Below are 25,146 nucleotides of genomic sequence, written 5' to 3' on the forward strand. Positions count from 1 at the left end.
TATGCCGCAACTGCGCCCAAGATGAGGTGTTCCATATCAGGACATCCGAGATGCCCCCATTCTTTAGGTAAAGCATGTTCCCTTCTTCCATCATGATGAGGTCCTCAGGTCCATGCTGCTCATTTGCTCCAATAACTATTACAAAGGACAGGATTTACAATTCCCAATCGTGATAGATGCCAATATTTTGCAGCCCAACAATAATGTTAAAAGGAGTTTGCAAGTTGGAAAGAGTACAAACAAGGTGTTCTGCCTCATCCACGCAATTGTAATATAGCTCACAAACAATAGAGCCAAGAGAGCCTATACTTCAGAATTAATAATAACTGAAGGGACAGCATGGTGGCACAGTGGTAGAGTTGCTACCTTACAGTGCTTGCAGCACCAGAGACCCGGGTTCAATCTTGACTATGGGTGCTGTCTGTACAGAGTTTGGACATTCTCCCCCGTGACCGCATGGATTTTCTCCGGCATCTTCGGTTTCCTCCCGCACTCCACAGATGTATAGGTTTTATGTTGTTCGGCTTGGGTTTGTATACTTGGTATAAGGGTAAAATGTTCCTAGTGTGTGTAGGATTATGTTAATATGCAGGGGATCACTGGTCAATGTGGATTTGGTGGGCCGAAGGGCCTGTTTCGGCGCCATATCTCCAAACTAAACTAAACTAAATGTCAATACTAAAAAAAATAGTTTAAAAGAAAGAAACGGCACACTGCTCTTTATGAGAATGGGTGCTTTTGTGAGGCTGACAACACTGTACAAGGATCTTTTTCTAACATCTAGCACACATGATTATCTGACCAAAGTGCACTTGAGTCTGACGCCAAGTATAAAAAAGAAAAATATTGCCTTCTCCACTCATTCTCAAATCAGATTGAGCCATAATTCATGAACTAAATTATGTGAAATAACATCTGAAGCAGAAAGCTAGGACACATTGTGTATGAAGTATATTAGTTATAAACATGATGTATGTTTCCATTCACAGCAATGGTAGAATGCACAAATTATTCAAGGTATTACTTGCATTTTCACACAAAGTACAATGCTTCAGCAAAAGAACAGCATTAACTCATGCTAAGTATTGTGAGGCTGAGAAAGACAGATGCAGCGAGGCCTGGGAACCAAGACCATGGATATTGGGCCAAGAAAAGGACAAAAGAATCAAAAATAAAGTGCGGAAAACTGAGAATGAAATCGTTTTTCCAGATCAAATATGAACAGGAAGAAAAACACAGAGTGCTGAAGAAACCCAGTGTGCCAGGCAGTATCTCTGGAGAGAATAGATAGGCACCATTTCTGGTCAGGACCCTTCTTCAGACTGGAGATTGGGATCTGAAGAATGGTCTCAATCCCAAACATCACCTATCAATTCCTTCCACAGATGCTGCCTGACCTGCTGAGTTATTCCAACACTTTGTGCTTTGCTCAAGATTCCTTCATCTGCATTTCCTTGGTGTCTCTAGCATCCATATAATATGGAAAGAGATTTCAAAGGTACAAAGGGTTCAAAGGTCTTTTATTGTCACGTGTACCAATTAAGGTACGTGATATTCGTTTTACCATACAGCCACACTAAAAACAAAAACAGCAAGACCCGCAACTACATAAAAGTTAACAAACATCCACCACAGTGGATTCCCCACATCCCTCACTGTGATGGAAGGTAATAAAGTCTAATGTTCTTCCCTCTTCTATAAACATGCATCGCTGGAGAGCATCACATATCCTGCATAAACGGGTTGCGGTTCAACCAGTTATACCTGATCTGTTAATAAGTACAGCTAATAGAGGAATCAATGAGGATGAATATAACACCAGCCAATGCCAGAAGGGACATCGTCAAAGGAGATTCAGTAAGCTGCTGCACAAGAAAGAAAATGTAACAATTAAGAATTTGAAGACCATAAGTAAAAGAGAAGTTGAGGATAGAAACATAGAAACATAGAAACATAGAAATTAGGTGCAGGAGTAGGCCATTCGGCCCTTCGAGCCTGCACCGCCATTCAATATGATCATGGCTGATCATCCAACTCAGTATCCCGTACCTGCCTTCTCTCCATACCCTCTGATCCCCTTAGCCACAAGGGCCACATCTAACTCCCTCTTAAATATAGCCAATGAAATGGCCTCAACTACCCTCTGTGGCAGAAAGTTCCAGAGATTCACCACTCTCTGTGTGAAAAAAAGTTTTTCTCATCTCGGTTTTAAAGGATTTCCCCCTTATCCTTAAGCTGTGACCCCTTGTCCTGGACTTCCCCAACATCGGGAACAATCTTCCTGCATCTAGCCTGTCCAACCCCTTAAGAATTTTGTAAGTTTCTATAAGATCCCCTCTCAATCTCCTAAATTCTAGAGAGTATAAACCAAGTCTATCCAGTCTTTCTTCATAAGACAGTCCTGACATCCCAGGAATCAGTCTGGTGAACCTTCTCTGCACTCCCTCTATGGCAATAATGTCCTTCCTCAGATTTGGAGACCAAAACTGTACGCAATACTCCAGGTGTGGTCTCACCAAGACCCTGTACAACTGCAGTAGAACCTCCCTGCTCCTATACTCAAATCCTTTTGCTATGAAAGCTAACATACCATTCGCTTTCTTCACTGCCTGCTGCACCTGCATGCCCACTTTCAATGACTGGTGTACCATGACACCCAGGTCTCGCTGCATCTCCCCTTTTCCTAGTCGGCCACCATTTAGATAATAGTCTGCTTTCCTGTTTGCAAGTGGAAAGGCAGTAAATATGACAAGAATGGTAGAAGGAGATATGTTACGAGACATTAGGAAGGCCACATTTGGTGCACTGTTCACCATTCTGGTTGCCCTGCTGTAGGAAGGATGCCATTAAAGTGGAAAGGGGGCAAAAAAGATCTACAGGGATCCTAACGGGTCCAGAGGGTTTGATTTACAATGAAAGGATGATGTGGACGTAAATAAAATTGCACCAGTTATGGTGAATAGTCATAGTCTATTCCCAGGGTAGGGGAGTCCAAATCTAGAGGGATTTGGTCTACAGTGAGAGAGGAAAGGAACTGGGATGGAAACGTTTACACATAGAGGACATGGAACAAGCTACCAGAGGAGTTGTAGAGGCAGGTAGTTACAGTTACAACTCTTAGATAGGTACATGGATATGATAGGTTTGGAGGGATATGGGCCTGATGCAGGGAAGAGGGACGAGGTCAGATCAGCAACTTGGTCATCATGGACAAGTTGGGCTGAAGGGCCTGTTCCCGTGCTGATTAAATCTATGACCAATAGAAGAGTAAGCTGGAAGAAGAATGTGCCTGCCCTTTCTGTTTGTAGTTTGTTGGGACAATGGGACCATGATCAAGGGGATACGGGGAAATGTTTTTTGACCAGCTAAGCAAACGTAATATTAACATTACTTTTATCCATGGCAACAATAAGGTTTCTGCTAGCGTTCAGAAGACTGTGGATTTTTGTGTTCAAGGAGAAATGGGAAATGCAAACATATGTTTTTATGGAGTTAAAGGAGGATCAGGATGTGTCCAACGCCAGCTGTCATTTCAAAAGATCCTGTAAACAGGCATCACAAGTGTTCTCAAACAAAGTCTGGCACCGAGCAGCAAATGGATGAAAAAGAACAGGAACAAGTAGGTATTGAAGAAGGATTTAAAGGAGGAGAGTAAGGGAGAGAAATGAAGAGGTAAAGGAAGGGAATTCTGGAGCTTAGTGTCTTGGCAGCTGAAAGTACGGTTGTTATTTGTACTTAAAATCAGGGATGTGAGTAAGATAAAATTGGATGAATGCAGTGAACCTGAAGCATTAGAAGTGGATAGGCACAAAATGCTGGAGTAACTCAGCGGGACAGAGAGTGGTGAATCTGTGGAATTCTCTGTGCCACAGAAGGTAGAGTTGAGGCCAGTTCATTGGCTATATTTAAGAGGGAGTTAGATGTGGCCCTTCTGGCTAAAGGGATCGGGGGTATGGAGAGAAGGCAGGTACAGGATACTGAGTTGGATGATCAGCCATGATCATATTGAATGGCGGTGCAGGCTCGAAGGGCTGAATGGCCTACTCCTGCACCCATTTTCTATGTTCTATGTTTCTATCTCTGGAGAGCAAGAATGGGCGACGTTTCGGGTCCCGATGGGTTATGGATGACGTTTTGGGTGAAGAAGGGTCTTGACTTGAAACGTCACCCATTCCTTCTCTCCAGAGATGCTGCCTGTCCCGCTGTTACTCCAGCATTTTGTGTTTATCGTCGGTTTAAACCACCATCTGCAGTTCCTTCCGACACATTGATAGAACAGATATGAAGTGATCTGTGAAAAATATTGCAGCTGTTTTAATCACCGAGTCTTTCTAATGGTCTCCCTAGCAGTTAGAGTATGATTAGCATTCATATTATTCTTAGCAAAGTATCAACACAGAGGCATCTGTCAGCCAAACAGCAGTGTGGGCTAGTGGTTGCTTCAGTGTGGCATTGCCGTGGTCATATTTCTACCTGCAATAAGACAGATATTCTCCTTTGCAACAATCTGTCTGCCAGCAACATTCAATAATTAGGCTCTTGGCACAGCGAGATTTTGCTGCTGCATTAAAAATAAGATTTGTAGATTTGTCAACTTCTAAATGAGTAGCAATATTGCCGTATTTACAATTATTAAAGGTTAATTTCAAAATTAACACCTAAATGATGACTCAAGCATACATAAATGATCTCCTGAAAATTCACCCATGCACTTACACAGCAGTAACTTTCTTAAAGGGTGAAAATGTCAGTGTAATTTTAAAAAGCAATGTGCAATGTTCCACTCCAGTCAAAGTGTGTAGAAAGGAACCACAGATAGACACAAAAAGCTGGAGTAACTCAGCGGGACAGGCAGCATCCCCGGAGAGAAGGAAGGGGTGACGTTTCGGGTCGAAATACTTCTTTTCGACCCGAAACGTCACCCATTCCTTGTCCCCAGAGATGCTGCCTGTCCCGCTGAGTTACTCCAGCTTTTTGGGTCTATCTTCGGTTTAAACCAGTTCCTTCCTACACATTAGAAGTGGACATGGGTTGCAGAAATGGGACTGGGCAAAGCTGATGGAGAATTTGGAAATAAGAATGAAAGCTTAAAAATGAGGCATTTGTAAGGTCACAGAATGAAATCCAGCAAGCGTAGCAAGAGAGGTAAATATAGCTTGGTGCAAGATTGTATATTGGCAGCAGAATTTGAATAAACTAAAACTTCTAAGGCTAGGGAGGAAGTTAGAGGAATAATCAAGTCCAATCGTTAATCAATGTCCAGTGGAGCTTCTACTGTGAAATGATTAATTCGTAGTATATATGGGTACCAGGGCACCTTTAACAACTGAATATCACACATTGGTGTTGTCTATATTGAGATTGTTCATTCTTCTCGTGACCGCGTGGGTTTTCTCCAGGTGCTTCGGTTTCTTCCGACACTCTAAAGACGTGCAGGATTGTAGGTTAATTGGCTTTGGTAAAAATGTAAATTGTCCCGAGTGTGTAGGATGGTGTTCGTGTACGGGGATCGCTGGTGGGCGTGGACTAAGTTTCTCGATTTGCTTTAGAACATAGAATTTAGAAAAGAACAGCACAGGATATCACTTCCTATATCATAATTCTCAAGACCTAGTCCATGCTGACTCTCCAAGCATCAGTTCCATATCAATAGACAATAGACAATAGGTGCAGGAGTAGGCCATTTGGCCCTTTGATCCAGCACCGCCATTCAATGTGATCATGGCTGATCATCCCCAATCAGTACCCCGTTCCTGCCTTCTCCCCATATCCCCTGACTCCGCTATTTTTAAGAGCCCTATCTAGCTCTCTCTTGAAAGCATCCAGAGAACCTGCCTCTAAAATCATCTAAAATCAGTACTTCGTTCCTGCTTTTTCCCAATATCCCTTGATTCCTTTAACCTGAAGAGCTAAATCTTGAAAACATCCAGTGAATTGGCCTCCACTGGCCTCTGTGGCAGAGAATTCCACAGATTCACAACTCTCTGGGTGAAAATGATTTCCTCATCTCAGTACTAAATGACCTCCCCCTTATTCTTTAACTGTGACACCTCGTCTGGACTCAACAAACATCGGGAACATTTTTCCTGCATCTAGCCTTTCCAATCCTTTAAGAATTGTATATGTTTCTATAAGATAGATGCAACATATGCCACTCACATTCCCCCTTGCTTGATGATTCTGCCGTGTACTGCAGCATGTAGTCACTGGGACTATCAACTCACCAGCAGGTTTGGTTTAGTTTAGTTTAGAACAGGCCCTTCGGCCCACCACTGACCAGCGATCCCCACACATTAACACTATTCGACACACGCTAGGGTCAATTTTACATTTATATCATGCCAATTAACCTGCAGACCTGTACGTTTTTTGAGTGTGGGAGCAAATCGAAGATCTTGGAGAAAATCCACGCTGTCACAGGGAGAACATACAAACTCCATGCAGACGGGAGCTGTAGTCAGGATTGAACCTGGTTCTCTGGAGCTGCAGGCACTGTAAGGCAGCAACTCTACCGCTGAACCGCCATGCCGCCCTGCAATTTATCCCCCCCCCCCCCGAGGCCATTTTGAGGATCGATGGCTGCCATGATGCACAGTCACGCATTTCGTAGAGCTGGTGCCTCACTCGGCCACTGACCCAAGTGCGATTCTAATCTCGAATGCTGTCTGTGCGGAGTTTGCACGTTCTCCCTGTGATTGCAAGGGGTCTCCTTCGCATCCCAAAGACGTGCAGGTTTGCAGGTCAATTAGCCTCTGTAAATTGAACCTTGTGTGTGGCGAATGGATACCAAAGTTGGGTTTAGATAAAACTAGTGTGATCGATGGACCACATGAACTCAGTGGGCCAAAGGGCCTGTTTTTATGTTGTATCTTTCAATCAACCATTCAATCATATTCACAGTGAGACCTCCCCCATCACAGTGAGGACTCTCGCTAGACAATCTAGGCTTCCACATGACTTGCAGGCTTCCAACTTTGTGAATTTTACTTTATACTTTAGACTTTGAAGATACAGAGCGTAAACAGGCCCTGCGGCCCACCGAGTCAATGAAAACCAATGAAAACCCCTTTCACTAACACTATCCTACACATTAGCGACATTTTACAATTTTTGTTAATTAGCTTTTGTAAAATAGTGTGTTGGAAGCGAAAGTGGGATAACATAGAACTCATGTATGGGTGATTGATGTTTAAGAAAGAGGAAGTCTGAAGAAAAAAAGAAGTCTGACGAAGGGTCTCGACCCGAAACGTCACCTATTCCTTCACTCTATAGATGCTGCCTCTCCCGCTGAGCTTCTCCAGTATTTTTGTCTACCTGCGGGTGATTGATGGTTGCCGAGGACTCAGTGGTTTAATTTAATTTAGTTTCAAAAGTTTCAAAGTTTCTCATCGGACCAATATGCATTCTGCCTTAATATCATCTGATGGCATCGGGTTTCTTTTAATAATCTCAGTTGCTATAGGGCGGCACGGTGGAGCAGTTGGTAGAGCTGCTGCCTCATAGAGCCAGAAATCCAAGTCCTGCCGTTGGGTGCTGTCTATGAGGAGTTTGCACATTTTCCCTGTGAGTGCATGGGTCTCCTCTGGGTGTTTCAGTTTCCTCCCACATTTCAAAGACATGGTTAATTGGCCATTGTAATTAGCCCCTAGTTTGTAGTGACAATTTCAGAAAATTGGATGATATAAAACTATTGTGAAAGGGTGATTAAAGCAAAGGAAACCACTGTGTAGGGCATGATTAGTATGTTGGCAGATGACACTTTAATAGGTGGTGCCGCAGACAGTGAGGATTGTATCAAGAACTTCATAGAAACATAGAAAATAGGTGCAGGAGTAGGCCATTCGGCCCTTTGAGCCTGCACCGCCATTCAATATGATCATAGCTGATCATCCAACTCAGTATCCTGTGCCTGCCTTCTCTCCATACCCCCTGATCCCTTTAGCCACAAGGGCCACATCTAACTCCCTCTTAAATATATAGGCCTCAACTACCTTCTGTGGCAGAGAATTCAACAGATTCACCACTCTCTGTGTAAAAAATGATTTTCTCATCTCGGACCTAAAAGACTTCCCCCTTAAACTGTGACCCCTTGTTCTGGACTTCCCCAACATTGGGAATAATCTTCCTGCATCTAGCCTGTCCAACCCCTTAAGGATTTTGTAAGTTTCTATAAGATCCGCCCTCAATCTTCTAAATTCTAACTTCAACAGTATCTCAATCAGCTGGGCAAGTGGCCCAAGGAATGGCATGTGGCGTTTAATTCAGATAAGTGTGAAATATTGTACTTTAGGGAGTCAAACCAGGGAAGAGTGAATGGTAGGGCCCTGGGGAGTGTAACAGAGTAGAGAGATTTACGAGAACACATACATAGTTCCCGAAAACTGATGTCACAAGTAGATAGGATGGTGAAGAAGGCTTTTGTCACTTTGGTCTTTACCAGTCAAGGAATGAATATAGAATAAGACCCAAGATAGTGCCCAACTCCGGCGACTATTTGTGTGCTGGTCACAGAAGTGGATCTACAATCACACATTACAATCACTCCACTCTTTCTCGTCTCTACTCCTACAGATCTGTGCACCGTGGACGGCTCGAATGTATTGTCTTTCTGCTGACTAGTTAGCACGCAACAAAAGCTTGTACCTCGGTATATGTAACAATAAACTAAACCTAACTAAACTAAACGGAACTAAATTAAACTAAAGAAGGTGGGTGGTTATGCCACAATTTTCACAAGACCGGACTTGGAGTATGGTATTCAGTTGTGATCACTCTGCTATAGGAAAGATGCCATTAAGCTGGAAAGAGTGCAGAGAAGATTTGCAAAGATGTTGCAGGACTCAAGGGTTGGAGCCACATGGAGTGGGTGGACAGACTAAGATTTGGATGATGGTGGTTTTCTTAAAGCTGGTAGGAACATCAGATTAGAGTAGAGAGAAGTTAAAGATGTTCTCGCCGTTTCTGAGAAATGGCCGGGGAGTCCATCCAGGCCAATGGCTTTCCAGGGGTTCATTCTCAGTGAGGCTGATGTGACATCTGCAATGGTGACCATGGATACAGGTGTACGAAAAGCTGTGGCCTCAATCTGCTCAAAACAAGCACAAAATGCACTGAGCTCGTCTCCGAGGGACATTGGTGCCAGCGAGTCCACCGGACTTCAAGGCTCATGAGAGACTTCTGATTCATTAGTGAGTTAAGGATTAGAGGAAATAGGTAGAATCAAATAAGTCACAATATTATTGAATGTAGAACAGGCTTGAAGACTACGTGGCTTTCTCCTGCTCTTAGTTCTGTTAGATTTCATGACAATCGTAGACAGTCTTTCATGTGTCTCATATCCCACCACCAGCAACAACTTTTCCTACCTATCTTTGGTCCCAGGACATTGATAATATTGATCCCCCTAATCCTACCCACTCATCCCATGTGGAGGACATTGAACCTGGGTCACTGGAGATGTGAGAAAACAGCTCTAACCGCTGCATCACTGGATAGACACAAAAAGCTGAAGTAACTCAGCCGGACAGGCAGCATCTCTGGAGAGAAGGAATGGGTGACGTTTCGGGTTGAGACCCTTCTTCAGATTAAATAACTAGTCTGGTCACCTAAACTGTCTGAATTACGACACCAAAGACAATATATGACAATGTTGCCCAAACCGGAGAATTTTAGTTATGAGTTGAGAATAGTTTGGCTGGATTTGATTCTGTTGATGCTGAGGAGTATCAGACTATGCTACAGAGTGGGTTGTATCTCTAAAGCATATATAACATATGATGAGCATCTGATGGCACTGGGCTTGTACTCAGGGGGAGGACCTAATTGAAACGTGCTGAATAGTGAAAGGCTTGGGTAGAGTGGAAGTGTGAGGATGTTTCCACCAGTGGGAGAGTCTAGGACTAGAGGTCATAGCCTCAGAATTAAAGGACATTCCTTTAGGAAGGAGTTGAGGAGGGATTTATTTAGTCAGAGGCTGGTTAATCTGTGACATTGCCACAGTAGGCGGTGAAGGCCAAGTCAATAAATATTTTTAAGGCAGAGATGGATAGATTCTTGATTAGTATGGGTTTCAGGGATTATGGGAAGAAAGCAGGAGAATGGTGTTCGGAGGGAGAGATAGATAAGCCATGATTGAATGGCGGAGTAGACGATGGGCAGTAAGGCCTAATTCTCCTTCTACCACATGACCTTATCTTCATACCCTGTCATGAAGATAAGGCCATTCATTGCCTGCCACCTCCACTGCTCTGCGTAGAAAACCCTCCATTTCCATTGCACTAGATCACACTACTGCTTTTCATCAAAAACCCGATCCCCAAACTCAACACCGATGCATTGTCTTCAGGTTCCCTGCAGTTGCTTCTTGCAAATACAAATATCAAAAAAAGTATTTTGGACGATAGAGCCTGGAGACGCTGTGATCAAGAACAAAAGCAAAAACAGAACACTAGAAAAAAGGTGTAAATTGGCATTTCACACAAACAGCACCCAAGGTCAGTAATGAAGCACACGTTCCCTTCCCACCACATGCGGTCTGAATATTAACAGCATTGGCCATTTCTATTTTTATTTTTTTTATTCTGCAGCCTAATCTGATCAAGCAAAGCCTTTTATTAAAATGTTAAAAATAATGCAAGAGAGCTGCTGCTCATATTCCTTTGCAGGGTTTTAATAAGTGTGGAACATTTTAGTGTTTAGTTTAGAATCATAGACGCAGAGATTTAGCTCTTCCTGTTCAGTCAGGCAGATCAAAACTACTTAGACTAATCCAACTGCCCAGGTCCCTGTTGGAGGCCAATACTAATGCTTGAATGGTAATTTTAAATGTGAAGAGGATTTCTGGCTCCAGATCCCTATTACTATTTAGTTGATAACTGTTTCCTTCAAATCTGGTCTAATCCTCTTACCAAATGCTTTAAATCTACATTCCCATGTTACTGAACTGTCTTCCAAAGGATATAAGTGTTTCCTCTTCACCTCTCTGGGACCCTAATTATTTTAAAGACATTGATTCACATTGATTTAATCTTCCATCAGTATACTCAGCATCAACAGCAACCAATCCAGCCAAACTATTCCCAACTCGTATCTAAAATTCTCCATAAACATGCTGCCGGAACCCGTTGAGTTACTCCAGCACTTTGTGTCTAACATCGGGATAAACCAGCTTTCTTACTCACTAAAATTCTCCAGTTCGGGCAATATCGTCATATATTGTCTAATGACATATTCATGTAATTTAGATGACCAGACCAGTGATGCAGCTATTAGAGCTGCTGTTTTAAATTCAATCCTGACCACCGATGTTGTCTGTGTGGAGTTTGCATGATCTCCTTGTTACTGTGGAGACACAAAGAAATACAGATGCTGAAATCTTGCGCAAAACACAAAGTGCTGGAGGCACATGAAAGACTGTCTACGAGTGTTATGAAATCTAGCAGAACTAAGAGCAGGAATAACCCACCTGGCCTTCAAGCCTGTTCTACATTCAATACTATTATGACATATCTGATCTTCATCTAATGTCCCACCCATTTCCTCTAATCCTGACTCATTCATGAATCAGAAATCTCTCACGAGCATTGAAGTCCGGCCGACTCGCTGGCATCAATGCATCCCTCCGCGATGAGCTCAGTGCATTTTGTGCTTGATTTGAGCAGATTCAGTGGATTGAGGTCACCCTCCTTGAGAGTATTGTGTACACCTGTATCCATGGTCACCATTGCAGACCTCACCAGCCTTACTGAGAATGAACCTCTGGAAAGCAACTGGCCTGGTGGAGTCCCCAGCCATTTCTCAGAAACGGCAAAAATATTTTTAACTTCTTGAATTGAATTGAATTGAATCCTTTATTTGTCATTCAGACCTTTCGGTCTGAACGAAATGCTGTTGCCTGCAGCCATACATGTAATAATAACAGAACACAATAAACACAAATTAACATCCACCACAGTGAGTTCACCAAACACCTCCTCACTGTGATGGAGGCAAAAGTCTTAGAGTTACTGTCTCTTCCTTCCTCTTCTCCCTCTGTGCCGAGGCGATACCCCACCGGGCGATGGTAAGTCAGTCCCGCGGTTCAAACTCCGCGGCCTGGGGGGTGGTCGAAGCTGCCGCCCTCCAGTCCAGCGGACGCATCTGTTGCAACGGGTGCTCCGGAAAACAGGCACCAGCCTGTGACCTGCGAGCTCCCGACATTGTCCTCGACTGGCCCGCGGCCGAGCCCCGGATCCAGGTCGCCGCCGCCAGAACGCCGCCTCAGCCGCCGTAGCACCGTCTCCGCCCCGCACCGGGCCGCCCACAAGGCAGCGTCTCAGCCCCGCACCGGGCTGCCCCCACGAGAGCACCTTCCAGCCGGGAGCCGGTCCGCCCGCACCGGGCTGCTCACACGGGAGCGCCTTCCAGCCGGTAGCCGTGCCGGCCGCACGGGAGTGTCTCAGCCCCGCGTCGTCCGCCCTCACCGGAGCGCCGAGTCGTGCCGCTACCCGGACGTCGCCACAGCTCGAAGACGGCCAGCCTCGCGTTGGTGAGTCCTGGCTGGCTCTACCTCCGGACCCTCGAGGTCGGTCGCAGGTTGGAGGCCGCCAGCTCCGCCATTAGGCCTCAGCGCAGACGGGGGAAGAGAAGGGGGATACGACAAAAAGTCGCATTCCCCCGAAGGGAGAGACAGAAAGCTCTGTTTCACCCTCCCCCCACACACATAACACCACCTAATAACCAAAAAAATTACTAAACTAGACAAAAAAAACAAACAAAAAAAGTAAAAACAGACAGACTGCAGGCGAGCCGCAGCTGTAACACAGCGCCGCCACTTAGATAAAACTAGTGTGATCGATGGACAACGTGATCCCTACTATAATCTGATGTTCCTACCAGCTTTAAGAAAACCATTATCATCCAGGAAAACATGGTGGCATGCCTTAATGACCACCGTCTGGTCGCTCTTCTTCTTCTTCTTCTTGCGTATGGCGTGCACAGCCTAAAGCTGTAAGACAACTTGCTCTGTTTGATCTTGTTTGTGCACACCAGGTTGATTGCATTCGTTGAAACGGGGCAGACCACGTGAAGGTTGCAATCTCCCACTCCTGTTGGCTCAGATATCTACCATCATGAAGTGCTTCGAGAGGAAGGTCATGGCACACATTAATTCCAACCTCCTAGACAATCTTGATCCACCGTAATTTGCCTACCATTGCATGGAAGCCTCCAGCTCCTTTGCAATCACAGGGAAAACGTGCAAACTCCACATAAACAGCATCTAATGTCAGGACCTGGGTTTCTGGCAGTGTGAGTCAGCAGCTCTACCAACTGTGCCACTGTACTGTCTTATAGCAACTGAAATGATTGAAATAAACCCGATTCACTCAGATGATATGATAGCAGAATGTATGTGGTTCCGATGAGAAATTTGGAAACGTTTGAAACTAAATTAAATGAAACCACCGAGTCCATGCCAACCATCAATCACCCATACACTATGTTATCCCACTTTCACTTCCAACTCTCTAGGGGCAAGTTGCAGAACGCAATTAACCTTAAAAATTGTAAATTGTCCCTAATGCTTAGGATTGTGTTAGTGTCCTGATTCCACACTGTATCTCCAATGTCTAAAGTCCAAAGTAAAAGTCACAAATGCAAAAGGTAGGAAGCCTGCAAGTCATGTGGGAGCCTTGCGAGAGTCCTCACTGTGATGGCGGAGGCCTCTCCGTGAATATGATTGAATGATTGATTGAAAGATACAACATAAAAACAGGCCCTTTGGCCCACTGAGTTCACGTTGTCCATCGATCACACTAGTTTTATCTAATCCCACTTTGGTAACCATTCTCCATGAACAAGGTTCTATTTACAGAGGCTAATTAACCTACAAACCTGCACGTCTTTGGGATGTGGGAGGAAACCCATGCAATCACAGGGAGAACAAGCAAACTCCACACAGACAGCATTCGAGATTAGAATCGCTCCTGGGTCTGTGGCGGAATGAGGCACCAGCTCTACCAAATGCGTATCTGTGCATTATGGCAGCCATTGAACCTCAGGATGAGATTAGAGGAAGCAATATTAACAAGGTTCTGGGAAGGATACAGAATAGAGAAATACAACTGTAACCAAAGACAGGAAGGAAATGGTTTTGCTGGTAGTGGGATCCTGGTTCTCGTCCCATATCTTGGCTAAAGATATGTATCCCATATACCTTAAGCTATCCTGCTACCTTTAAGGCTCTGGAGAATTCACTCCAAGGTCTCCGTTCCTCAACACTTCTTAACACCCTTTAACATATTGGACAAATTTAGCTGGTAGGTCCATGGTGAATGGTTGTCTTTCATCCTGTATGTTTGGCCTACTTTGTGTCTTTGACCCATGTGCCTGGAACCAAATGAATGCTAACAATACTTAATTAATTTGAATTCAGGGTCGGCACAGTGGTGCAGCGGTAGAGTTGCTGCCTTACAGCGCTTGCAGCGCCGGAGACCCAGGTTTGACCCTGACTACAGGTGCTGTCAGTACATAGTTTGTACATTCTCCCGGTGACCACTTAGGTTTTCTCCGAGATCTTCGGTTTCCTCCCTCACTCCAAGATGTACAGTTTAGTAAGTTAATTTGCTTGGTATAAGTGTAAACTGTCCCCAGTGTGTGTAGGATAGTGTTAATGTGCGGGGATCGCTGGTCAGTACGGACTCGGTGGGCCGAAGGGCCTGTTTCCGCACTGTATCTCTAAACTAAACTAAAAAACTAAATATCCTTCCAATTTATATTTATATTTCCTCTCAAATTGTTTGCAATAACTGGTACTTATCAGTAATCACTCATTCCATACTTCCATTCTGACAGCAAAATACCTGTAGCTGGAGAAAATTGGAAAACGATGGTAAACCTTTTGAGGACTGCTGATTCATCGACTTTTAAATATTTTTAATTTCTTTGATTTATAAATGTGCTAGACCCCCTCATATTTCCTCCCTTCCCAATGTGTGGGCAACTGCAGAGAATGCAATATCAGGGAAATTAATTAATACCCAGTTTTACAAACCAAACATTAGGATGGCACAGTGGCGCAGCGGTAGAGTTGCTGCTTTATAGTCGCAGAGACCCGGGTTCGATCCTGACTGCTTGTCTGCTTTTCCACATGGAATTTGTACATCCTCCTCGTTGGTTTGCTCCGGAATCTCTGGTTTCCTCCCACATGCCAAAGACGTACAGGTTTGTAGGCTAATTGGCTTGGTATAATTGTAAATTGTTCCTAGTGTGCGTAGGAAAGTGTTATTGTGCATCGGTCGCAGGTCGATGCAGAGGCGGTGGGCAACGGACCTGTTTCCACACTGTATCTCTAAACTAAACTAAACTATCAGGCAGCTAAGCCCCAGAATATCACTGCAGGGAATCAAACATCTTTAGCTGCTTCATCAGTAAACATGCTTCAATGTTAAGGACAGAAGTGGAGAGATTCATAGATGAATCACAGGAGGAGGAGCCATCTTGGAGGAACGGCTGCTAACCAGCAGCCGTCCGTTAAACTCGCTTTTTAAAAAAGTTTTTTAGTTAGTCCTGTCTCGTCCGTTTGGAGAAATTGACTTTTTAATGTGGGGGGTAGGGGGCAATTTTATTTCTAGGTCCCTACCTGGTCGGTGGGGCAGCTTTTTCTCCGGGCTGCCCGTCGACCCGTCCTCGCGGCCTACCAGCGGGCTTGGAGCGCCATTTCCTGGCGGGGACCGCCCAGCACCTCGGCCTCAGTGGCGGCACAGCCCTGGAGCACTATCGTGGAGCGGAGCGGGCGATGCCTTGCCTGGGTCGCCGCGCTGGATCGACGCGCTGGAGCTCTGGTGAGCTGGACCGCCGAGAGCAACACCTCCGGGCTGCGGGTCTGCGGAGCGGAGCGGGCGGCGCCGATTTCAACATCGGGAGCTCCAAACCGGCGCGGCCTTGTCGGCTTCGGAAGCCGCGGTCTACAGCTTGGAAGCGGCCGTTCCAGGTGGCCCAGCCGCTGAGAGGACTCTCCCGACGCCGGGGCAAGACCCCCCGGTGAGAACGGCCAGGAACATCGGGCCTCTGTAGAGGCAACTGCGGTGGCCTCAATAGGCCTGACTTTGGGGTGAACTTGGGGCTGGGGACTTGACATTGTGCCTTCCCCCACAGTGGTATCCATTGTGGGGGGATGATTTTCTGTCTCTACGTAAACCTGTTAGTCTTTGTCCAAGATGGCTGCCGTGAAGGGAGAGTGGACGCTGGCGCGCTTTGGCTGCCGCTGCTCTCTCTTCACATTGCGTTTTTGATTTTCTGTTTTTGGACTGAATTCTGTTTTTAGTTTGTGTCTCTGTGATGTCTTTATATTTATTTTACTCTGATTATATGTTTATATTCCTGTTAATCTATGTAAGGTGTCCTTGAGATGTCTGAAAGGCGCCCAAAAAATAAAATTTATTATTATTATTATTATTATGATTGCACACTATTTCATTCCATTCACTACTCTTTAACAAACAAAGCAGTTCATGCCTGCTCACAGCATGAGAGAGACTATGTTTAGACATGAGCAGATAAATAGTGTGACTAGTTCCAAATCAGAATTGTGTGATTCTGAAGGCATTCATGAAACTGTGTACCACAAAAATGTGGGACGTTCACTGTCTGCAATAAGAGAGTCTAATACCTACGCTTGACATTCAGCAGCTCTCACCATTGAATGCCCCCCACCATCAACATGGTGGCATTGGGAGCAGTATGGTGGCACAGTGGTAGAGTTGCTGCCTCACAGAGACCCAGACTGGATCCTGACTACGGGTGATGTCTGTGCCAAGTTTGTACGTTCTCCTCATGACCACATGGGTTTTCCCTGGTTAATCTGGTTACCTCCCACAAAGACATACAGGTTTGTAGGTTCATTGGCTTCAGTAAAGATTATAAATTGTCCCCAGTGTGGTGGATAGTTTTATGGGCCAGTCCTACTTAGGCGATTTTTCAGTGGACTGCCAACTGGAACAGCAACTGTCAGAGTGGAACACACACACACACATCGCTTCCTTCACCAGCCCGTTATGCAGGCGGGGACAGGGCAAGCGGGGGGAGCGCTGTCTACAAAATTTGCACAGTGCAAAGCCAAGGTGATACAGACACACACCACAATGAACAGGAAGGTTGGCGCTGTAATTAAGATGGCTAGCACAGTGTATGGTAAGTCCGTTAAAAGAGGGGGGGAAGAGGGGGGAGAAGGAGTGGAGACAACTTTCAAGAAGCCAGAGATACACGGCTGTGAAGCTCAGCAGACATTAACATTACCGGTCGATCCAGCGCGGCGACCCAGGCAATGCATCGCCCGCTCCGCTCCACGATAGCGCTCCAGCGCTGTGCCGCCACCGAGTCTTCTGCAGTCGCCTAAAAAGTCACCAAAGTGGGACAGGCCCATTAGTATATGGGAATCGCTGGTCAGCGGGGAATCGGTGGGCCGAAGCGCCTGTTTCCGCGCAATATCTCTAAACTAAAAAACTAAACATCCTGAGGGTCACGATTGACCAAAAACTCAACTGGACCAGTCATTGGATTGCTATGGTAACAAGAGAGGATACTACCAAGAGTGATCCACCCTCTGATAGCTCAAAGATTCTGTAAGGCATCTATTAGGAATTTGATGGAATAGTCTCCACTTGCCTGAATAAGGGCAGCAGCAAACACATTCATCCTAGACAAAACAGCCCACTTGATTGGTAACCCATGTGCCACCCTGAACCCTCATTCCCACCGTCACTGGCCCACAGTGACTGCAGTGGGGTGGGAGATTGCAACCTTCACGTGGTCCGCCCTGTTTCGACGAATGCAATCAACCTGGCGTGCACAATCAAATAAGATCAAATAGAACAAGGTGTCTTACAAGGTGCACGCCATACTCAAGAAAAAGTGACTGCAGTCTGTAACATCTAACAATACACTGCAAATGTTTGTCCATTCAAACAGATTTTCCTAAACCAATAAACCTCGACCAAGGAGCATAAGGGCTGATTGTGCAGAAAGATATCACATTTGCACATTCTCTTACAAATCACAAAGCATCTTGGAAATATATTGCTGGTCCTTACCCAAATCAAAATTAAACAGAAAATTCTGAAATTACTCAGCAGATCGGCCCACGTCTTTAGTAATAGAAATAGAGTTAACATTTCAGGGGCAGCCAATTTTCACTCCTTGCCATGTTTCCGCGTTTATACAGGCACATAAACAGGTAGGAACAAAGTAGCCATTCATATACACAATGTGGCGAGCTGAAGTCATGTTTTGGATCAGTCATTCACATTTACTTTGAGGGAGTTATATCGCCCTCTTCTGGAAATCGATGGAAATTGCTCCCAGAGTTGTTCACATCAAACAAACGGGTGATTGAGATTGCAATCCTATTTAAACATAGGAAACTATTTATTTTAACAATAGTATACTTCGAAAGATGTCTTGATTTATACCAAGAATTTGATTAAATGGGTGACGGTTGGATATTTATTGACAAAAATTGGCAAGAGACATGGTTGGTGAGGAAGGTTGCCAAACTCACAGCAGGGTATAAATCAGTTGAAAATATTGGCAGAGAAATAATGGATGAAGTTTCATCTGAGCAAGGGGTAGATGTTGTACTTTGGGAAGTCAAACGTAAGGGAAAAGTGTACTGTTAATCAATGAACAAATGGATATAGTAGCAACGTTACAAAATTTTGAGATTTAAAAAATCTAGTCTGCAATTTATCCCATCAGATAAAGCATAAAAAGAGGTTTAATTTGACATCTAATTCACTTTCATATCTTCAGTATTAAAAAAGTTATGGCCATTTTCATACTCGGAAATTAGCATCTTGTTCCCCATTGATTTTCCATTGACTTAACACAAAAGCTGTGATCAAGGACAGTCTAAAGCCCGTAACTTTATTAAAAATTAAGAGAACGGAAAGAATTTTTCAGTTATTATAGATTGAAGCATTCTGAAACAAATATTAAACAATCTTACTTGGATGACCTGAAATTAAAGCATATAATTAGTTAGTTACCCAATTGTAGCTAATTCTAAAATTCAATTACTAGATCTAAACATCTATCCATTTCTTAAGGAAAGATTAACATTTTTAAATAGCCTAAGTGTCCAAAGAACATTCACACAAGAATTCACAATAAAACATGATTTTTAAATCTCATTGACATTAATTTATAGGCCAAATGGAAGGGATTTAGTGTTCAATTGCTGTAAATTAATGGCCATTTAAATCAGCTTGCAAGTGGGATTTTGTGGAATGCGCTGGTTTGGACCGTTGCCATTGCGGTGAATTTGAAGCCCATATGCGGCATGAAAGATACTGCGGGATTGAATGGGCCCCCAAGTCAGCTACTCGCAACATAAAATTTTGTATAAAGGGATCTTAAGAAGCCCTTTTTAATGTAAAAATAAACAACCTACCTTGCCTTGTCCCCTACATGAGATCCGTCCCGTTGTCGGGGTTCGCGGCTTTAGAGGATGATTTTTAATCTACTATAACTATTAAATAACCCAATTTAGTTTAAAAATACCTGCAGCAAACGAATTTCGCAGCGATTTTTCGTCAGCAACTAAGTAGGCTGAACAACATCGATTTCAACAGCCTAGAGAAAATCGCGTTTTAAACCCGCCCCCCTCTCAAAGGCGCCAAAGTCGCACACACGGGCAGCGGCAGAACTGCAGCGCCGCTGAAGGTAAAGTTTGCAACATACCTAGATATTGGGGTTCAAATCCATAGCTCCCTGAAAGTAGCAGCACATAGAGAGTGAGGTAAAGAATGTGTCCGGCATACTTACTTTTATCAGTTGAGGGGTTAAGTATAATAGTGAGCAGCATATTGGAGTAGTATAAATCACATTTATCATAGTTAAATCACATTTGGAGTATTGTGTACAGGTCTGATTGCAGCTTTACAGAAAAGATTTGGGGGCTTTGGAGAGGATGCACAAGAGGATCCCCAGGATGTTGGTGGATTAAAGGGTGTTAACCAGACAGAGTGGTTGGACACACTTAGATTGCTTTTTTTGCAGCGTGTCAAGATGAGGGGTGACCTGATAGAAGTATATAAAATTATGAGCGGAAGAGTGATGGATTCTTTTTTCCTTGGGTGGAATTAAAGGGCGCTCATTTAGAAAGGAGGTGAGGAGGAACTTCTTTAGTCAGAGGGTTGTTAATCTGTGGAACTCATTGCCACAGAGGGCTGTGGAGGCCAAGTTCGTGGATCTTTTTAAGGCAGAGATAGACACATTCTTGATTAGAACAGGTGTCAAGGGTTATGGGAAAAAAACAGGAAAATGGGATTAGGAGGCAGAGATCACCGTGATTGAATGGCAGAGTAGACTCGATGAGCCGAATGGTGTAATGCTACTCCTGTAACTTGTGAACTGGTGAAATATCAAATACTAGAGGATATAAATTTAAGGTGAAAGGGGGGAAGTTTAAAGAAGATAATCAAGGCAAGTTTTTTTTTCACACAGAGGATGGGTTGACAAGAACAGATGACAGGGGAGGTGGTGGAAGTTGATATGGAAGTGGCATTTGTGGGGCCTTTATACAGGCACATGAACAGGTGGGGACTGAAGGATATAAATGATGTGTAGGCAGATTAAATTAGTTTAAATTAGCATCATAGCTTGCATAGCTATTGTGGGCCAAAGGGCCTGTTCAACTGCACTATTGTAGGTTATAAATATTTTTGACACAGTCACAAACTGTCTTTTCATTATTGAATAGTTAATCTCCCATGATGTTGTTTATAGCTCATCAGAGCGTAACATGGTCCTGACCAGAAGGTTCACTCCACCTGTTAATCTCCAATTTCCTCCAGGGTCTTCCCAGGATACAGATAGGAACACTTGCAATGAAAGAAGGGCTGTCTACATTAAAAAAAAATAGAAGCATGAAACTCAGAAGCCAGGTGGAAATTATGAATTTATAGTAGGAAATAGCGACAATATTGTGTCACTTAAATGGTGAGGTGTGGTGTGGTGTGGTGTGGTGTGGTGAGGTGAGGTGAGGTGAGGTGAGGTGAGGTGAGGTGAGGTGAGGTGAGGTGAGGTGAGGTGAGGTGAGGTGAGGTGAGGTGAGGTGTGGTGTGGTGAGGTGAGGTGAGGTTTGCTTAGGTTTGGCTAGGTGAGGTGAGGTTAGGTTAAGCTAGACTAGGCTAGGCTAGGTTTGGAGATACAACATGGAAACAGGCCCTTTGGCCCCTGAGCACACTAATCATCAATCATCAAGAGCACCCAAGCAGTCACAGGGAAAATGTGCAAACTCCACACAGACAGCACCCAATGTCAGATTCAAATCTGGGTCTCTGGCTTTGTGAGGCAGCAGATCTACCAACTGTGCCATCGTGCTGCCTTATAGCAACTGAAATGATTAAAATAAAACCAAGGCACTCAGGTGATATGATGGCAGATGCATGTGCCTCTGGTGAGAAATTTTGAAACATGCAGATATATTTAGTAGATTAGAAAAGTTTAAAGGGAATCTCAGAACTGTTTGAAATCCTGACAGGAATTGGTAAATGAATGGTTTTACTTCTAATAATTGCGAACAAGATGACAAATTCAGGAAGATCACACACAGGACTTCAGAAGGCAAATATTCTTCAGGTCGGAGGAATTCAGGTTAGAATTCCTCAGTACATTCTAAGGGCTCGGTCATTGCCAAACCAACCATGATCTTTACGAATAAATTAAATAAGTGTAAAAGAAGTATGCTCCCACATTGCCTATCCATTCCTTCCACAGAGGCTGCCTGACATCATGTTTTCCCAGAGCTTTGTGCTTTGGGCCAGTAGCAACTGATATTCATCCACTTAATAGGTTTGTGAGGACCAGAATCTAAAAGGACTTAAGGGCCTGTCCCACTAGGCCGTCATTTGTGTAGACGCAAAGATAGACGCAAAATGCAGGAGTAACTCAGCGGGAAAGGCAGCATCTCTGGAGAGAAGGAATGGGTGATGTTTGGGGTCGAGAGCCTTCTTCAGACTGAAGAAGAGTCTCGACCCGAAACATCATCCATGATTACCATCAACACTGAGTTACTCCTGCATTTTGTGTCTATCTTCAGATGATGTCACATGCTCCAGACGGCTGTGCAGTCGCATGATGACGCTCGCGACTGTCGTGCATCAGTCACTACCGGCCTGTCGCGTAATTGACGACCAAGTGGGACAGGCCTTTTACCCTTGAAGACATGCAGCAACAGGAAATACTGGACTGTCGCTCAAAGAGGTAGATTTGATCCGGAAAATGCAGAAGAACAGCACACATGGGAGGGGGTCAACTCCAAGCCTTATTCATGCTGCACTTGAGGTCTTGTCAGTGGAGGTGCAATGTTGTTAAAATGTCCTGATCGGTAGAGAGACAGGGTTCCCTCTGGATAGACATAGGCATGCAATGACAACAGGCAATCTTGGATGTGAATACCTCATATAGAATCCTACAGTGTGGAAGCAGGCCCTTTGGCCCAACATGCCCATGCCAACCAACATGCCCCATCTACACCAGTCCCACTTGCCTGCATTTGGCCCATAACCTTTAGTTTAGTTTAGAGATACAGAGTGGAAACAGGCCCTTCGGCCCACCGAGTCCGCACCGACCAGCGATCCCCACACATTATCCTGCACACATTAGGGGCAATTTACACATACACCGAGCCGATAAACCTACATATCTGTACGTCTTTGGAGTGTGGGAGGAAACCAAAGATTTTGGAGAAAACCCACGTGGTCACAGGGAGAAGGTACAAACTCCATACAGACAGCACCCGTAGTCAGAATCGAACCGGGTCTGCAAGGCAGCAACACCACCTCTGCGACACCGTGGCCGCCCTATCCCATCCATGTACCTGTCCAAACATTGTTTTAATGTTCTGATAGTAATATCACAACTCTGGTGAAAGTCAGTGAATACTTCTTCAAATGCAGTTTCCTCCAACTGCGTCACGAACAGCGTAAATGACTCAATGTTTCAATACTATTCAAACATCCATCACTCAATGACGAACGATCTCTGTCAATGATAATTTGTAGCTAACATTCAAAACCTAACCTTGACACTTCTACACAACTGCAAGCCGCACACACATATCTCACAATGCACACACACACCGCAGCTATTTCAAATTTAAATCCTGTCACCCTAGCAGACTGAAAGAGCTTCGTCAAAAGATTTCCACCTTTCTCAAAGGACAATTGGATGATCAGCCATGATCATATTGAATGGTGGTGTGGGCTCGAAGGGCTGAATGGCCTTCTCCTGCTCATATTATCTATGTTTCTATGCTTCTATGATGTTTTTTCACAAAAAAGGGCCCCCGTGCTCACTATTCAGAAAACTAGTCATGTTCCAGAATATATGGGCTGTCTCTTGCCTGCCGCATGTCCAGATATTTTGCACATTAACAAATGTTATTGTTCTGGAAGGTAATTTGAGTGGCACAGTGTAAACCACCGACCCGGCAAAGCTCTGCCGCAAATAGCAAAACATTGGCCTGAAGTTCACCACCAGAGGTCCTCAACAGTTTAAAAAGGGAAGATAGACACAAAAAGCTGGAGTAACTCAGTGGGCCAGGCAGTATTTCTGGGGAAAAGGAATAGGTGATGTTTCGGGTCGAAACCATTCGAAAACATCCTCTTTTCCTTTACTCCAAATATCCTGCCCGACTGCTGAGTTACTCCAGCTTTTTGTGTCTACCTTCGGTTCAAACCAGCATCTACAGTTCCTTCCTACACAGCTTAAAAAACAAACTTGTTTTTGGTTTCTGAATTAATATATATGCTTTTAAACACATTTTCTGTTTCTTAAATAAATGCTAGTCTAATGTGCTCCTATATTACAGAATTATTCTGTGTATCTCAAATTTGAAAGGTGTGCTCAGAGGGTGTCAATGCCAAGATGTATGTAGGGTGCAGCATTAAACCGTGTGCATGGCCTTATCCTGCATGATTAAAACCTGCATGATGATCAGGAGGGACAGTGGAATGCCCTCCTCAAGGTGACTGCTATTTGTATACATTGTGTATGCAAGCAAGGACTCTCACTGTGCCTAGTCACATGTGACATTAATGTATTCATATTCCTAATTTCATGCTTCTTGAATCTTGTGTATTATGACTGTTGGCAGATCAATTTCCCTCCTGGGATAAATAAAGTTTTATTAGAAACATAAGAACATAGAAAATAGGTGCAGGAGGAGGCCTTTCGGCCCTTCGAGCCAGCACCGCCATTCATTGTGATCATGGCTGATCGTCCACTATCAATAACCCGTGCCTGCCTTCTCCCCATATCTTGACTCCACTAGCCCTTAGAGCTCGATCTAACTCAGTCTATCTAACTCTATCTATATTGTGTCATATCGTTTCGTAAACAGGAGCACCTGGAGAAAACCCACGCTGTTGAGTTGATTTTAGATTATTGTCACGTGTACTGAGCTACAGTGAAAAGCTTTTGCTGTGTGCTAACCAGTCAGCAGAAAAACAATGCATGATTACAGTACAATCAAGCCACCCACAGTGTACAGATATATAATAAAGGGGATAAAGAGAATGACATTTAGTACAAATAAAGCCAGTAAAGTCCGATCAAGATAGTCCGAGGGTCTCCAATGAGGTAGATAATAGTTCAGGACTGCTCTCTAGTTGCGGTAAGATGTTTCAATTGCCTGATAACAGCTGGGAAGTAACTTTCCCTGAATCTGGAGGTGTGTGTTTTCACACTTCTATACCTTTTGCCGGAAGGGAGAGGGGAGAAGGGGGAGTGGGCAGGGTGCGACTCGTCCCTGATCATGCTGCTGGCCTTGCCGAGGCAGCGCGAGGTATAAATGGATTCAATGGAAGGGAGGTTGGTTTGTGTGATGGTCTGGGCTGCATCCACAATTCACTGCAATTTCTTGCGGTCTTGGATGGAGCTGTTCCCAAACCATGCTATGATGATCCCGATAAAATGCTTTCATAGGGAGAAAGATTTCTAAAGATTCTTTTTGATAGTATGCAGGCAGCTCAAGACACTGGAAAGATAAATAGTAACAACACATTCCCCACAAAATCTTCTAAATCAACGTAACAGATGAAAGAAGGGTCTCGATCCGAAACAGCACCCATTACTTCTCTCCAGAGATGCTGCCTGTCCCGTTGA

This window comes from Amblyraja radiata, chromosome 1, assembly GCF_010909765.2.
Source record: "Amblyraja radiata isolate CabotCenter1 chromosome 1, sAmbRad1.1.pri, whole genome shotgun sequence".
NCBI classification, from domain to species: Eukaryota; Metazoa; Chordata; class Chondrichthyes; order Rajiformes; family Rajidae; genus Amblyraja; species Amblyraja radiata.